This window comes from Numenius arquata, chromosome W, assembly GCF_964106895.1.
Source record: "Numenius arquata chromosome W, bNumArq3.hap1.1, whole genome shotgun sequence".
Classification (NCBI taxonomy): Eukaryota; Metazoa; Chordata; class Aves; order Charadriiformes; family Scolopacidae; genus Numenius; species Numenius arquata.
In genome coordinates this window covers 1,900,106-1,913,147 of record NC_133615.1, presented here as the reverse complement: position 1 = coordinate 1,913,147, position 13,042 = coordinate 1,900,106, and the positions used below count along the sequence as shown (strand labels likewise).

General features: G+C 40.8%; 1 protein-coding gene across 1 annotated transcript in view; it reads left to right on the top strand.

Moving 5' to 3' along the window:
* LOC141476561 (netrin receptor DCC) overlaps nt 1-13,042 on the top strand; it is a 581,575-nt gene that overhangs the window by 166,362 nt on the left and 402,171 nt on the right. The gene's annotated exons all lie outside the window — the stretch shown is intronic.

Here is a 13,042-nt window from a genome sequence, read left to right as displayed (position 1 = left end):
GTGATTTTATTGACAATAATCTTGAAACACATTAAAAACCTGTTCCATTTAGTGTTTTGTATTTAAAATATGTTTTCCCAGATACAGTCTCCGATTTATGAATTTCATTAAAGAATGTGGTCTGAATTACAATGAAAAGAATATTAAACTGAATTGTATTAACCATTATAGCTATCGCTGTAGGTTCACGATCTCTCTCTACCCTTGTGGCTCTATGGAGAAATATGGGAAAGCAGACTGGAAATATGTCCTTTACGGTTTGGGTTTCAGTCAAAGAGCTCTAGAAGGTATTTCAGCTTTATAATATCAATTTTATTACATTCATGGAGCTCCAGAAGTTTATTTTGAGAGAATTGGCACCTAAAACCTTTACTTAAATGTCTGAAGGGCTCTAATGAAATACATCACGGAAAATCCCTGCTGAGACCATAGTATTTTACGATGCTTTGGATTAAATTTTTGTAATTATTTTTAGAAAAATCTTTGCTACTTATTCTTCGGAGAGTGCTCTCTAATGTTGAGATCTTTCAACATTGTAAAATAAACCTTAATAGCTTTCGCTTCATTAATATCAGTGTTTTTATGGTAAAGAACAGGGTTCCCAAAAATGAAAACTATTTAAGTTCCTACTTTTATTGTCAAATATTTGTGTTCTCTTGTATCACTAAAGCATATATATTTTTGGTTTATTTGCATAAGATTACAGCAAAACGGCTCATTCAGTGATTTTTGGGCACACTGATAAATTCCTCGACGTTAGTACTACTGGGGTTTTTTTCCTCGTATCATACTTAATTGTGTTGTGTCATCTGGGAGGGTCCATCTGTAATCTCAGATCTGTTGCGGTAAGGACAATACAAAAATACCTGGAAAATTAGAGCATTTAAAAAAAAAAATAAATCAAAGTGATCAAATAAGCTGTTAATAAAATTGTTTTTGTGAAATAGATATTTTTATCTTCCTATTCAGTTTCATCAGGCTTCTCCATTACTGGTAGTGGCCAAGAAGGCCAATGGCATCCTGGGGGGCATCAGGAAGAGGGTGACCAGCAGGTGGAGGAAGGTCATCCTGCCCCTCTGCTCTGCCCTGGGGAGGCTCCATCTGGAGCACTGGGTCCAGTTCTGGGCTCCCCAGTTCCAGAAGGACAGGGAACTGCTGGAGAGGGGACAGCAGAGGGCTACAAAGATGCTGAGGGGCCTGGAGCATCTCTCTGATGAGGAAAGGCTGAGGGACTTCTTGGGTCTTTTGAGTCTGGAGAAGAGAAGCCTGAGGGAGGATCTGATTAAGGCCTCTAAATACTTCAAGGGTGGGTGTCAGGAGGATGGGGCCAGTCTTTTTTCAGTGGTGCCCAGGGACAGGACAAGGGGAAATGGGCACAAACTTGAACAGAAGAAGTTCCACCTAACCATGAGGAGGAACTTCTTTCCTGTGAGGGTGGCAGAGGCCTGGAAGAGGCTGCCCAGAGAGGTGGTGGAGTCTCCTTCTCTGGAGACATTCAAAACCCCACCTGGACACGTTCCTGTGGGACCTGCTGTGGGTGGCCCTGCTTTGGCAGGGGGTTGGACTAGATGATCTCCAGAGGTCCCTTCCAACCCCATATCATTCTGTGAGGTTCTGTGGTAGTGGAGTAGTGTTAGGGATATCTTCCTGAGAAGAGGGATGATTTTTCTCCAGGTAGCTTCAAAGCCATTGAAAAATATTAGTTAAAGGACTATTGAATGAAGAGGTAACTTCAGTGTGTGCCCTCCTGAAGTGGGCACTCGTGGGTTTCAGCACCTCTGGTGAAATAAATGCCTGGAAAAGGTGACTGTGCATTCAGCATTGCTTTGTTCTGCTAAAGATCCTTAAAACACAGTTCACCTTATTCCGTAGATCCTCAGTACCCTTTGATAAAAGTTGTTTATACCTTCTGTAAAGCTTTCTGATTGATTATGCTAATCTCTATATCCCTGCTTAACCATGCTGGGCTTTGGTGCCCTTTTCATTCCCCACTACAATGAATCGCAATGGAACTCATGCCAAATGTCATCGGAAATACAGAATTTTCCATCTTTTCATCATTTTTTTTTAATTTCCCCCCACCCCGTACAATAGAGCCCAACACAATGGTGAGGAGTTGTGGGTTTGGAGCCTGAGCTCAGGCTTAAACACGTCCGTAAAGTGGATCCTTATTCAAACTTTAACCTTAAGCAGAAAATTGTTTTCTTCAGAGAGTGGATGGGGTTTGCAAAGGAATTTAGTTCTGTGGCGTCAACAAAGATTCCGCCTTTGTTTTTTTTTTCTGATACAAGTAACATCAGAATGAAATGCTTATTCTGCAAATACTTCATCTTTAACATGTTTTATCATAACGCTTTGCTTCAGGTGCGCTTTCTCCCAGTTATAGAAAGGAAGGATTCTTGGAGTAGACAAGGAATTAAATGCTGGCATCAGTTTATTTCGCTTTGACTTTAGCAGATTATTTTAGCAAGTTGTGTACCTTTAAAATTAGGACAATATTTGATTTCTGCTTTGTTTTTTGTTGTTTTCAGACTGAAATCTGTGCAAGGCAGATGGTTTTTTAATTAATTATTACAGGTGCATCCGGTGAGTAGCATGACCAGAATAGAAGGACCATACGAGCAATTAAAATAAATGCGGCCTGTTCCATACAAATCTCTCATTTTGGGATGCGATACCCTTTCAGTTAATCCTTAGTTCGTGTTCCCTATTGGAATTTCTATTGTTGGCAGACACTTCTGCTAGGAAAAAAACCCTTTCTTTTGGGGTTCTTTCTGGATGACTAACTTCTGCCCTTCAGATGTTTTCATGGGAGGGAACCTCTAAATATCTTCATGAATTGTCGAGTTTTTTTTCCAGACCCTTCAAAGGCATCTGGATGACCCAGTAAGTGCTGGGAATGCGGGTGTATGGATAGTCTAGATTTTGTGGTGCTGGCAGGGAGTACTATCACTGGCTATAAATTTAATTCGGTGGCTACTTCTCAAATTTATGACTGTTTGTCACTTGCTCTTTTGGCAGGATATTGTCACAAGCCTCGTGAATAATGTATATGGCTTCCACAGTGTTTTTATGGTATCAGCCCATCAAATACCTTTCTGAAATTTTTGCAAATACATTGTCAAATACAGTAATAAATCTAGTGAGGAACCTATCATTGTATACGTGGGGAGAGGAATACAAACATGGACGTTAAATGTGTTTCATACACGTGGGGGGACAATGATAGTGGACTGTGTAACAGTTCAAATGCCAAAGGTTTATTAGCTGATGTATTAAAATGATGTTTGATGTATTGGAATGTACTCAATGGCTGAGCTCAGGTCATGGCTGAAGGCCAGCGAACCTCTTGGAAATGTCCTGTTTCCTCTCTTTCTTATCTCCAAACGCTTTTAAGAGTCTTAGATGGAAATTTCCTAGGCAGATGGGTGCTCGCATCCTTCTTCCAGTTACACAATTGTAATTTTGCCTATTAGCTGCAACCAGAGCCTCGTACATAAGTCAGGAATGGGATTTTCCTCCCCCAGTGGAAGGGTGTTTCTGCATTGACTCCTTGTGTATTGTATGTGGTGCTAACCCATAATTTCTATGGAAAAGGACAAGTGACTTGAGCGGCTGTGTGGGAGACCAGAGTATTTGAGTTGCATGTGCATTTATTAATGAAGGGCTCCTTTGAAGCCACTTCATAGCCTTGCGCTGTGGCTGCTTGTCCATGCTATTGAATAGGACCATCTTCGGTTGATTTCTTCAGCCATTAATGAAACATTGAAGCTACTGGAAGGTGTGGGGTTTGAAGTTCTCCTGTCTGACCTCATAACCCATAAAGTCACAATTAGAGGGTCTTTCTTGGGTTTGTAGCTTGGGCTGTGGCAGACTTCCAGCCCTGATGGTTTCAAGGGGAAGAGGAGCACAGCCACATGTATGTGTGTGCGCTTGCCTGCTTGTATGTAGATGTAGTGCTGAGGGACGTGATGGTTTAGTGATGGTTTTGTCAGTGTTAGGTTGATGGTTGGACTCGATCTGAAAGGTCCCTTCCAACCTAGATGACTCTACGGTTCTACACCCACTGCCCAGGTGGGCACAGTGGAGACATTAGCTTCTGTGTGGTTACAGAAGGATGAAATGCGTTGTTTTTGAGTCAGCAAGAGCAAATAACATGTTGCTAAATCTCTTCTTTCATAAGTGGATTTTTTTCAAGGAAGTCTGTGATGAGAAGACAACAATTTTGTTGTCAGAGTGAAGCAGTAGTTGGTGGTAGAAGCATCACGGTGAAGTGTCTGTCAAAGCCCATGCAGAATCATCCTCACCTTTCTATTCTCTAGTGGCTTTCAGTGCTGTCTGGAAAGACTCTTGAAGATACAAGCTTCCCTAAAGCTGGAGGAATACTTGTGTCTGTTCTTCCTTGGCAGAAGCTGATGGAGGCTGCTTATCAATACCTAAAGGGCGGTTGTGAAGAGGATGGGGCCAGTCTTTTTTCAGTGGTGCCCAGGGACAGGACAAGGGGAAATGGGCATGAACTTGAACAGAAGAAGTTGGAGCATCTCAACATGAGGAGGAACTTCTTTCCTGTGAGGGTGTCAGAGCCCTGGAAGAGGCTGCCCAGAGAGGTGGTGAGTCTCCTTCTCTGGAGACATTCCAATCCCACCTGGACGCGTTCCTGGGCAACCTGCTCTGGGTGGCCCTGCTTTGGGAGGGGGTTGGACTAGATGATCTCCAGAGGTCCCTTTGCAACCCCTATGATTCTGTGAGGTTCCTGGGTATGTGGAGCTCTTCCATATTCTGTGGGGCCAGAATGTTTGTGAGAGGAAACATTTTCAGTGTCGTGGCCGAGGTGGTGGTAACCACCCCACCATCAGAATTGCTGTGGAGCTAATTGAGTGTTAATATGCTCCTCCTAAATAGGGAGCAAATGGGATATGGGAAGGTTAAATGACCCACTGCAGTGAATTTGAGTTGCGGAAGGTACTGTTCTTTAGTTGAGTGGAGGATGGTGCTTGGAGTCAAAAAGACCTTGTTACAGTATTGATTTGTTGTGTGATTTTTAGGAAGGACATTTTGCTAAGCCTCGATTTCTCCATTATTCTCCCTGGGGCCGATAATATTTACTGGCTTTGTGGAGGTCTTGCAAGGCTGAACTAAATGTTTGTCAACTGGCCCCTATGTGAGGAAAATTAAGGCTGGTCAGTGGCAAAGGTGTAAGGTTATTACAGCCCAGTGATCAATCTGCTACATCGTACGGCCTCCGGGGACGATCTTTTTCTTCTTCTTGTTTCAGTCCTGACATTTCTTTGGGTTTTTTTTTCAGTTTACAATATTTTCTCTCTTCTGTGGGAGAACTTGGATAGCTGCAGGTTGGATAGAATTGGCATAAAAGCCTTCATAATTTTTATTCTTCCAAGGTTTGCTTAATTCTGTTTCATAGATTCCAGCTACTGTTGTACAGAGTCTCTCTTGAGAATGATAACATTTCCTTGTTTCCTTGAATATTTTGTTTGGATGGTTTCTTTGTAGTCATCTTGTGCTAGTTCCGTGTCTCGACTTCATTGATGCTCTTGAACAGTGTAGGGGAAATCAGAGACTACTTCTGATGTGTTCACAGTAAGACATAATGAGTATCCTGTACTTTTTCCTCATTTGTTCTGCCTTTTGTTTTGCAAATGTGAGCAGTGATTGTCCTAAACAACAGGAAATCAAACAATAAATAAAACATTATGTGATTCTGTGATTATTTGGATAATGTGCTGCTGAACTCGGTTTGGGGCCATCTGTTAAGAACGTCTTAAGTTTGGGGTCCCTAAAGGAGGATAAATCTACAGGTTTCTTAATTCTGCCTCTGCACTTCTTGAGGCAAAGCTAAAAAGTGATTATTAGAAGGTAACGGGCACAAACTTGAACACAAGAAGTTCCATCTAAACATGAGGAGGAACTTCTTTCCTGTGAGGGTGGCAGAGCCCTGGAAGAGGCTGCCCAGAGAGGTGGTGGAGTCTCCTTCTCTGGAGACATTCCAACCCCACCTGGACACCTTCTTGTGCAACCTGCTGTGGGTGGACCTGCTTTGGCCAGGAGTTGGAGGAGATGATCTCCAGAGGTGCCTTCCAACCCCATATCATTCTGTGGTTCTGTGAACCTGGTGAAGTGCTTGGTTCATCCCAGTTCATCATTTGTCCGTACAAAATTCTGGATATATTTTAGATTCCATGTCAAGTAAAGCTTTTCTTTATTTTAATAGCATTTAGTTGCAGTAACTCCCAGTGGAGTTAGTTGTTAGACCTTGAATAATGCCAGTTATCCATGGTATCCGTTGGAAATTAAAGTTGCATCTTAAGACTCGCATGGCTAGATTGTACCTCAGGGAAATACATCCTTTAAAAATTTACTAGGGTCTTGCTGTAGGTTAAAAGTTATAGCAAAATAAACTTTTACTGTTCTTTATAATAGTTTCCAGAAAACATACTGCATAAATGTTCAGTAGGTTTTTACTGATTGCGCACTTGTGTGATTGTGTAGCACACTTAAGGATATTTTCTCCTTAGTTCTTTTATGTAGCATTTTAATCATCTAGAAAGTCTGTTCCTTTGAAGTTTCAAGCATTATAAAACTGTAGCGGTACTTCAGTCGCTGCCTGGGCTCATGGGTTTGTCTAGAGCTCTTCAAAAAGAGGAGGGAAAAAAAAAAAAGTGTCCTTTAGCACTTTATGTTTGAGAGCAATCGACAACAGATCCCTTCCAACCTCTCCAATCAGAGTTTTCTGCCAATCTGGAAACACGCGTAAGAAATCTGCCAGCATCTGAGCAATAAGGGAGTTTTATGTTTTCTTTTGTTCAAAGCCATGGCAGAAAAAAAATAAAAACCACTCGAACAAGGAGAAAAATCAATGTATGCAGTTGGTATCGGTGTCTTGACAAATTTGGACTGCTTTGGTCTTAATCTGTGGGGTGAAGCTGGAGGTGATCACCGGGATGCCGATGGAATACTGCTCCGCTTTTGTGCGGAAAGATTCTGTAATTCTCTGATATTTTATTTCAGCCATAATTTCCACACTTTATTCGGTTCTTGTGGTGCTTCTTGACACTCCAGAAGGGTGAGCAATCTCTTGTGTTTTGACATGGAAAGTGGGATGCATGTGGCATTATGCAAATTACCAGGCAACTAAATTGTCCCTCTAAATGCCAAATCCTTCTGCTAAGTGCAGTTTGGCAAATGCCAGTGGCAACCTGTTTTAAAGAGCCCCCTGCTGTGGTCTCTGAAGCAGGAAGAGGTGAAAAAAAAAAAAGCCAAATTGTGTATTCTTAGGCTGAATAAATGTCAATTCCCAGGGTTTCTGTTATACATCCAAAAGCACTCGAGTGGTTAAATGCCCATGTCTATTGATAACCGTGGAATTTTAATATTAGCTAAGGGAGATATTTTTAAAACCCCTCTGGGAGACAGAGCAGGGTTTTTTTTTATATACTCTTTTGTGCTTAAATAATTTTGAATAACGGTGTTCTCTTTAGCGATCTTGTTAACTAAGCTTTTTTTAATATTACCTCCAAAGATGGTATCGGTCTTTGAGGACTTGGGGGAAACATGACATTGTTTAAAAAAAAGAGAGCACACACACACACGCTCCAGACAAAACCAAAAACCAACCCCCCCAAGGCTCTTAGTGAAATTTTTATTTTACCAATAGGAAACTTCCAGTCCGCTTAACTTTAAACTCTTTATTTTTTTTCTTAATCCTTTAAATCAATAAATCAAAGGAAAAATTTGACATGTAAATATTATGCTGCTTTTGTATTTTATTTTATTTTTGCTCTTTGCTATTAACGTTTTACAAAATCCATGCCCTCTGCTACCCTTCCGTTAGCTCTGCACTTGATACTTCCTTAGGGTATGTTGGAAAAAAGATCCCTCCTGTGTTCTCTTTATTGATGTAACTATGAATAAAATCACATTGTTGCAACTTTGAGGCCATATGTCATTAAACTTTTATTAGATGATTATTGCTGACTAGAGTTTGATAAAATACTGAACTAATCAGGTCCATTTAGCATCAAAATGCAATTCTGCGCGGAAGGTTTTCTGGAACATCACACAACATAAATTATGGATAGAATTCCAGCCCGGGGATTTCTCGGAGATGGCACCATCCTGTTTCCTTCTGTCTTTTGGGGCAATTGTTAGAGAATGAAAGAAAATGGGAGAGGAAGAGGATGGGAGGGAAGAAATTAAAAGCAAGTGGGTGTCTCGGACTGTACGTGGGGTTTTCTTTACCTTAGTTGAGCGTGTTCGTCGGTCTATATGTCAAGAAATTCCCATGTGATCTGCGTTAAACCCAATCAAGCTGTGATGTATAGTTATGCGTATGCAATTCTGGGTGTTTTATCTTATATTAGCAACTGACAAATCTTTTACTCGGAAAACCCTCTCATTTCCCTAGGAAGCGAGTGTCTTCCTGCACAACTTGCTTCCTTGCTGATGCTGCACCCCGATGACGGACATGCCCCCCGGGGGTATGTTAAACGCTCTCTTCTTCTGAAACCAGTTGCCCATTACGGACTGGCTCAAGCTTTGCGATTCCTCTGCCTCTTAAAGGCAATCAGCTTTTTTCTAATTGAGGGGAAAAATCATGGTGGGGATTTTTACTGAAGCTAATGGATAAAATGTTTCGCTTCCAAGGAGGCAGATTGAGTTTGTCTTGTACAAAGAAACCCCAAACCCAGGAAGCCTTTTTTTTTTTTTTTTACATTTCTTTATAATATTAGGGCGAACCAGTGGCCTAATAGGATTTTCAGTCCTTGTTCTGCCTGTGATCCTGCTCCTGGCTGTTAAATATTGATGGGAAGGTAAGATTTGCCTCTAGCAGGTAATCCAGAGCATGGTTTGGTGCGAAATAAGTAGATGGGAGCACTGGAGACCGTAACGTTTGAGTACTCCCATCTGAACACTGCCTTGGTTCTGAGGATAACGAGAAGGCGTGTCTAAAGAGTGTCTTAATTAAAATTATTTGAGCATTACTTATCATTCGGTGGCGCTTATTGGAAGGGTATCCTGAGGAAAACTGTCCCTTTTCCCCTGGCAACTTTGAGGGACGATGGGGAAGGTGTCCCTAACTCTTTGAGCAGAGGAGGTTATCATTTCTGAGTCTCAGAGAGCAGGAATCTGCTGATAATCGTTGAGACCCCAGCCTGATGCTGCAGGTGATGGAGTTCTGGGTCTATTGAGATTCCCAGATTCAGCATCATTTCCAAGCTGGGGATAAAGCCAGACGGGTGCCAGTATCGCAGAGGGAACGAAGGGTGTGAGAAGCGTTTCAGGAGATGGAAGAGCCTGTTGCCAAACCTGCCCGGGACAAAGGAGCTTGGATGGTGTATCCGTTTGGGGAAACCTTTCAGAAACGTCTCGCTCAGGCATACTCTGATTTAGTATCCTTTAAAAAGAGAAGAAAAAAGTCCTCCTCCTTTCCAATATTAACAATGATGTCTTTATTAGTATTGTGTACTTAATAGTGGGTTATCATTACTTGGGATTTTTTTACCGCAGTAAACATAATAGAGAGCTGTGAGCCTGATTTGTGCCTTGGCAAAAAGGTCCGCGGTGGACTTTCTCCAGCTGTCGGGGACTTGAGAGGCAAAATGATGACAAAAAGGAGAAAGTGCCAGAAACCTGTGAGTTCCTAAACCTAATGCTGGAGAGAACATTGGGAAGTACTAGCTGGAAATTAAAATGAGACAAATTCAAATTATAAGCAAGATAGATGTTTTTAAGGGAGGTTGGCTGGCCCTAAGAACAGTCGCTGTGCCCTCTTAACACCCGCCTCCCTTCTCCTACAACATGCTTAGTTCAAAGACAAGCTCTTGGAATTAATAAATCGCTAGTTGTTAGATGGTTGAACAGATGAGAAGATGAAACTGGCTCATCCAGCCTTAGGCTGTGAGTGGTATCACGGTTGTTAAATGCATTTATTAATGCAAAATAGTGCATACTTCAATATGTATAACTGTATTCTTATTTTTCCTGGGATTTACAGATGTACATAGGAGAAGAGATGCTGACACATAGGAGTGAAAAAACTGATATATTTCAATGGCAAAAAAATCTCATTGTAACCTTGGATTCGAATTTCATGCAATTTCTCCCAACTGAGCAACTTTTGCGTTTCTTTTTCAACCCGTGAGTGGTTGTTACATCTCATAGGCTTGTCCTCATCTAGTTGTCCTTAGCCATTAGCTGGATTTTCATCCCTGATTTACCTGCTTCTATGTTATTCCACAGAACTGGTTCTTCGGTGTTACAAAGGCAAGCTCATCTCAAAAAATTCCATAAATTTCAACCAAAATTCCAATTTCTAAAACCAGCGTATTACATTTTAGTCACTTTGGATTCAATGTGAAATCCTTGAATAATAACTAGGAATCTGAAATTATTATTTACAGAAAGTTGAACTTGAAATGCTTTAGTGACCACCTTTAAAACATTCAGATGTCTCACTTCAGATGAAGTTTGAACTCTTTATTTTCCATTCTAATTTAAAAAATTAAAAATCAGATGGAGGTTCGGGTTCTCTTGGAAGTATTTTCTGGAGCAAAGCACCCTTCACCACCTGTGCAATGAAACCGCTTATGTTATTTATTTTGCAACATGCCATAAATACACATCTGCCAGCCTTAAATCCTCCATGCACGACTGCAGGAATAAATTTTCTGGGCCGTGTAGTGGAATTGAAGCACTCATAAAGGGTGAATGCACCACGCTGAGCAGTTGAACCCTTGCCTTTTTCCATTAACCCGTGGACCTCCTTTGCCTTTCAAACAATTACCTTGAGGTTTTTTTTTTTTTTAAGGCTGATGCATTCGCTGCTGTAAATTAAAGCTCATTTGGCAGAGTTGAAGGGGGTGAAGCGGCGAGACCTCTTATTTTTCTTCTGTAAAACAGAAGGGTTTACACTCCAGGAGATACAATCCAGAAAAAAAAAACCCCAAACTTATTCAGAATTGTTAAGGTACGCAACATAAAAAAAAAAAAAATCACAGTTCTTTTCTGTTCCCCAGCCCCTCTCATTTAAATAGTTTAGTCAAGCATTCAGTGAAGTGTCTCTACTGGAAGTGTCACGTCGTTATAAAAGAAATACACTTAACGTGCAAGTATCATAATGTGAAAAGCTGTTGTTGTTGGAGAGGGAGGCCAGAGCTGGAGTGGGTGTTGCTGCCTGTTGAACCTGAGATCTCCGGGACTGGAGAACCAGGAATGGGCTGATTGAGCTCAAAGATTAAACCCCTCGTTTGCCTCTCATAATTTATCCGTGTCTTGTTGACTGGATGTTGAATGGATGGAGGAGACGTTTAGCGCGTGAATATCTAGTTGCTGATTATTCTAGCTCTAGGCTCATACCTCAGCGATGAATTTCAACCTGATACGATGTTAGTGACTTTGGTCCTTGTTGTACATTTTCTGAATTTGTAAAAAATGAAAATAAACACCAGTCTTTATATTCATTCTTTATCATTATGGTCTCCTAGCAACAGAACCTCCTCTTAAGTGACCCTTGTCATTTTGGAAGGTTTGTATCCAAGATGCTTTAAATAACCTTAATTTTTCTTGCGGTTTCTGAAACTTGTACAGATAAAGGCTTGATTTACGTTTGATTTCCCAGGAAAGGCTGTGTTATTTGCTCAGACTCTTGTCAGGAGAAACCCATGTTATTAATATTAAGCCATTATTTTTGTGTGAGACAGTTTCCAGAACAAGTTGCTCACTTCATGAATTTTTTCAGGAATTTAAAGGTAGCAGTTCTTACTAATTACTAACTAAAGCTCATTTTTCTCTTGATTATAGAAACAAATTCTGCTTGCAGTAGCTGGGTCTCTGTCCCATGTGTTACTAGTTCTAGGTGTTGCCTGTACTTAAGCTTATTCAAAGCTTTCCATTGCGGGATACAGGGGGGTTTTTTTATGTATTACTGAGTCTGTTAAACTCTTCATTGGGCTTCCCTGTTCTGGTTTTATTTTTTAACTTGTTTAATTTTCACGCGATTTCTATAATATGCTTGCATAGGAAGCTATTGAAAGGCCTAATTCAGGTCTTTTTCTGATTTGGACCTGGTTTAAAGTGGTGTAAAACCAAGAGCAATGCTTCTGAAGTACATGCATGAGACTATAATAAAATTCTATTTTAATGTCACAATTCTGCCAGAGCTCTGGAGTTTTGGTGCTGCAGTCGCTGTCGTGAACACCATATATGACTATTTACAGTAGGAGGGAGGTCTGTGTGTGGCTGTGAATTCTTTATTTTTTTTTTTTAAATATTGCATGAATCTTCTGAAAAACCTGTTTATTTGGAGGGTTAGTAATTAATCTTACAGAGCAAAGAAATAGAGTGGTTAGATTACCTTGAAGAAAGGTAATATAAATGAAAATCACAGATCTAGAATAATTCTATTCAATTTTTGACTTCTCAGTAGAGATGGGATCAGACTCTTAGCCATTGTGTCTGTTATACTGATTAACTGTGATTTTCAAATAAGGAAGGTCACTCTTTTTGATTGAGGAAACTACTAATTTAATATTTTTATCTGCTCCTGCTGCTGATTTCAGGTTCTCTTTGTAATGGAATTAAGTTAATAATGCTAACGCCGTGTAGCTGAGGGGTTTGGGAGGTGTGTTAGATGATGGTGGTACTGGACGGGCTGCAGAACTTCTTGGTGTCTCAGTAGATTGACCAGGTGTCATGTCCCGGTTTTATGGTGCAGCTTCACTGTTGAGATGAAGAGTATTTCCATGGGCTTAAAACTCTGTTTCAATGAGCTGTTGCATTTATGTGCCGAGATGCAGCCCTTTCTAAGCAGTAACTCACCACTCTGCCATCCCACCATCGTAATGGTCATTGACCGCTATGCAATCCCCAAAATGGTGAGTAAAGAATACAGAAAGGAGTTGTTTTTGCAGGGAGGGCTTATGAAAAAATATACCGCAGATGGAGAATAAGAAGTCAAACGAGTGGCTCAAACGTTTTTCACAATTCTTAAAGGATGCTGAAACACCAGCTAGAAAACCAGTACAGA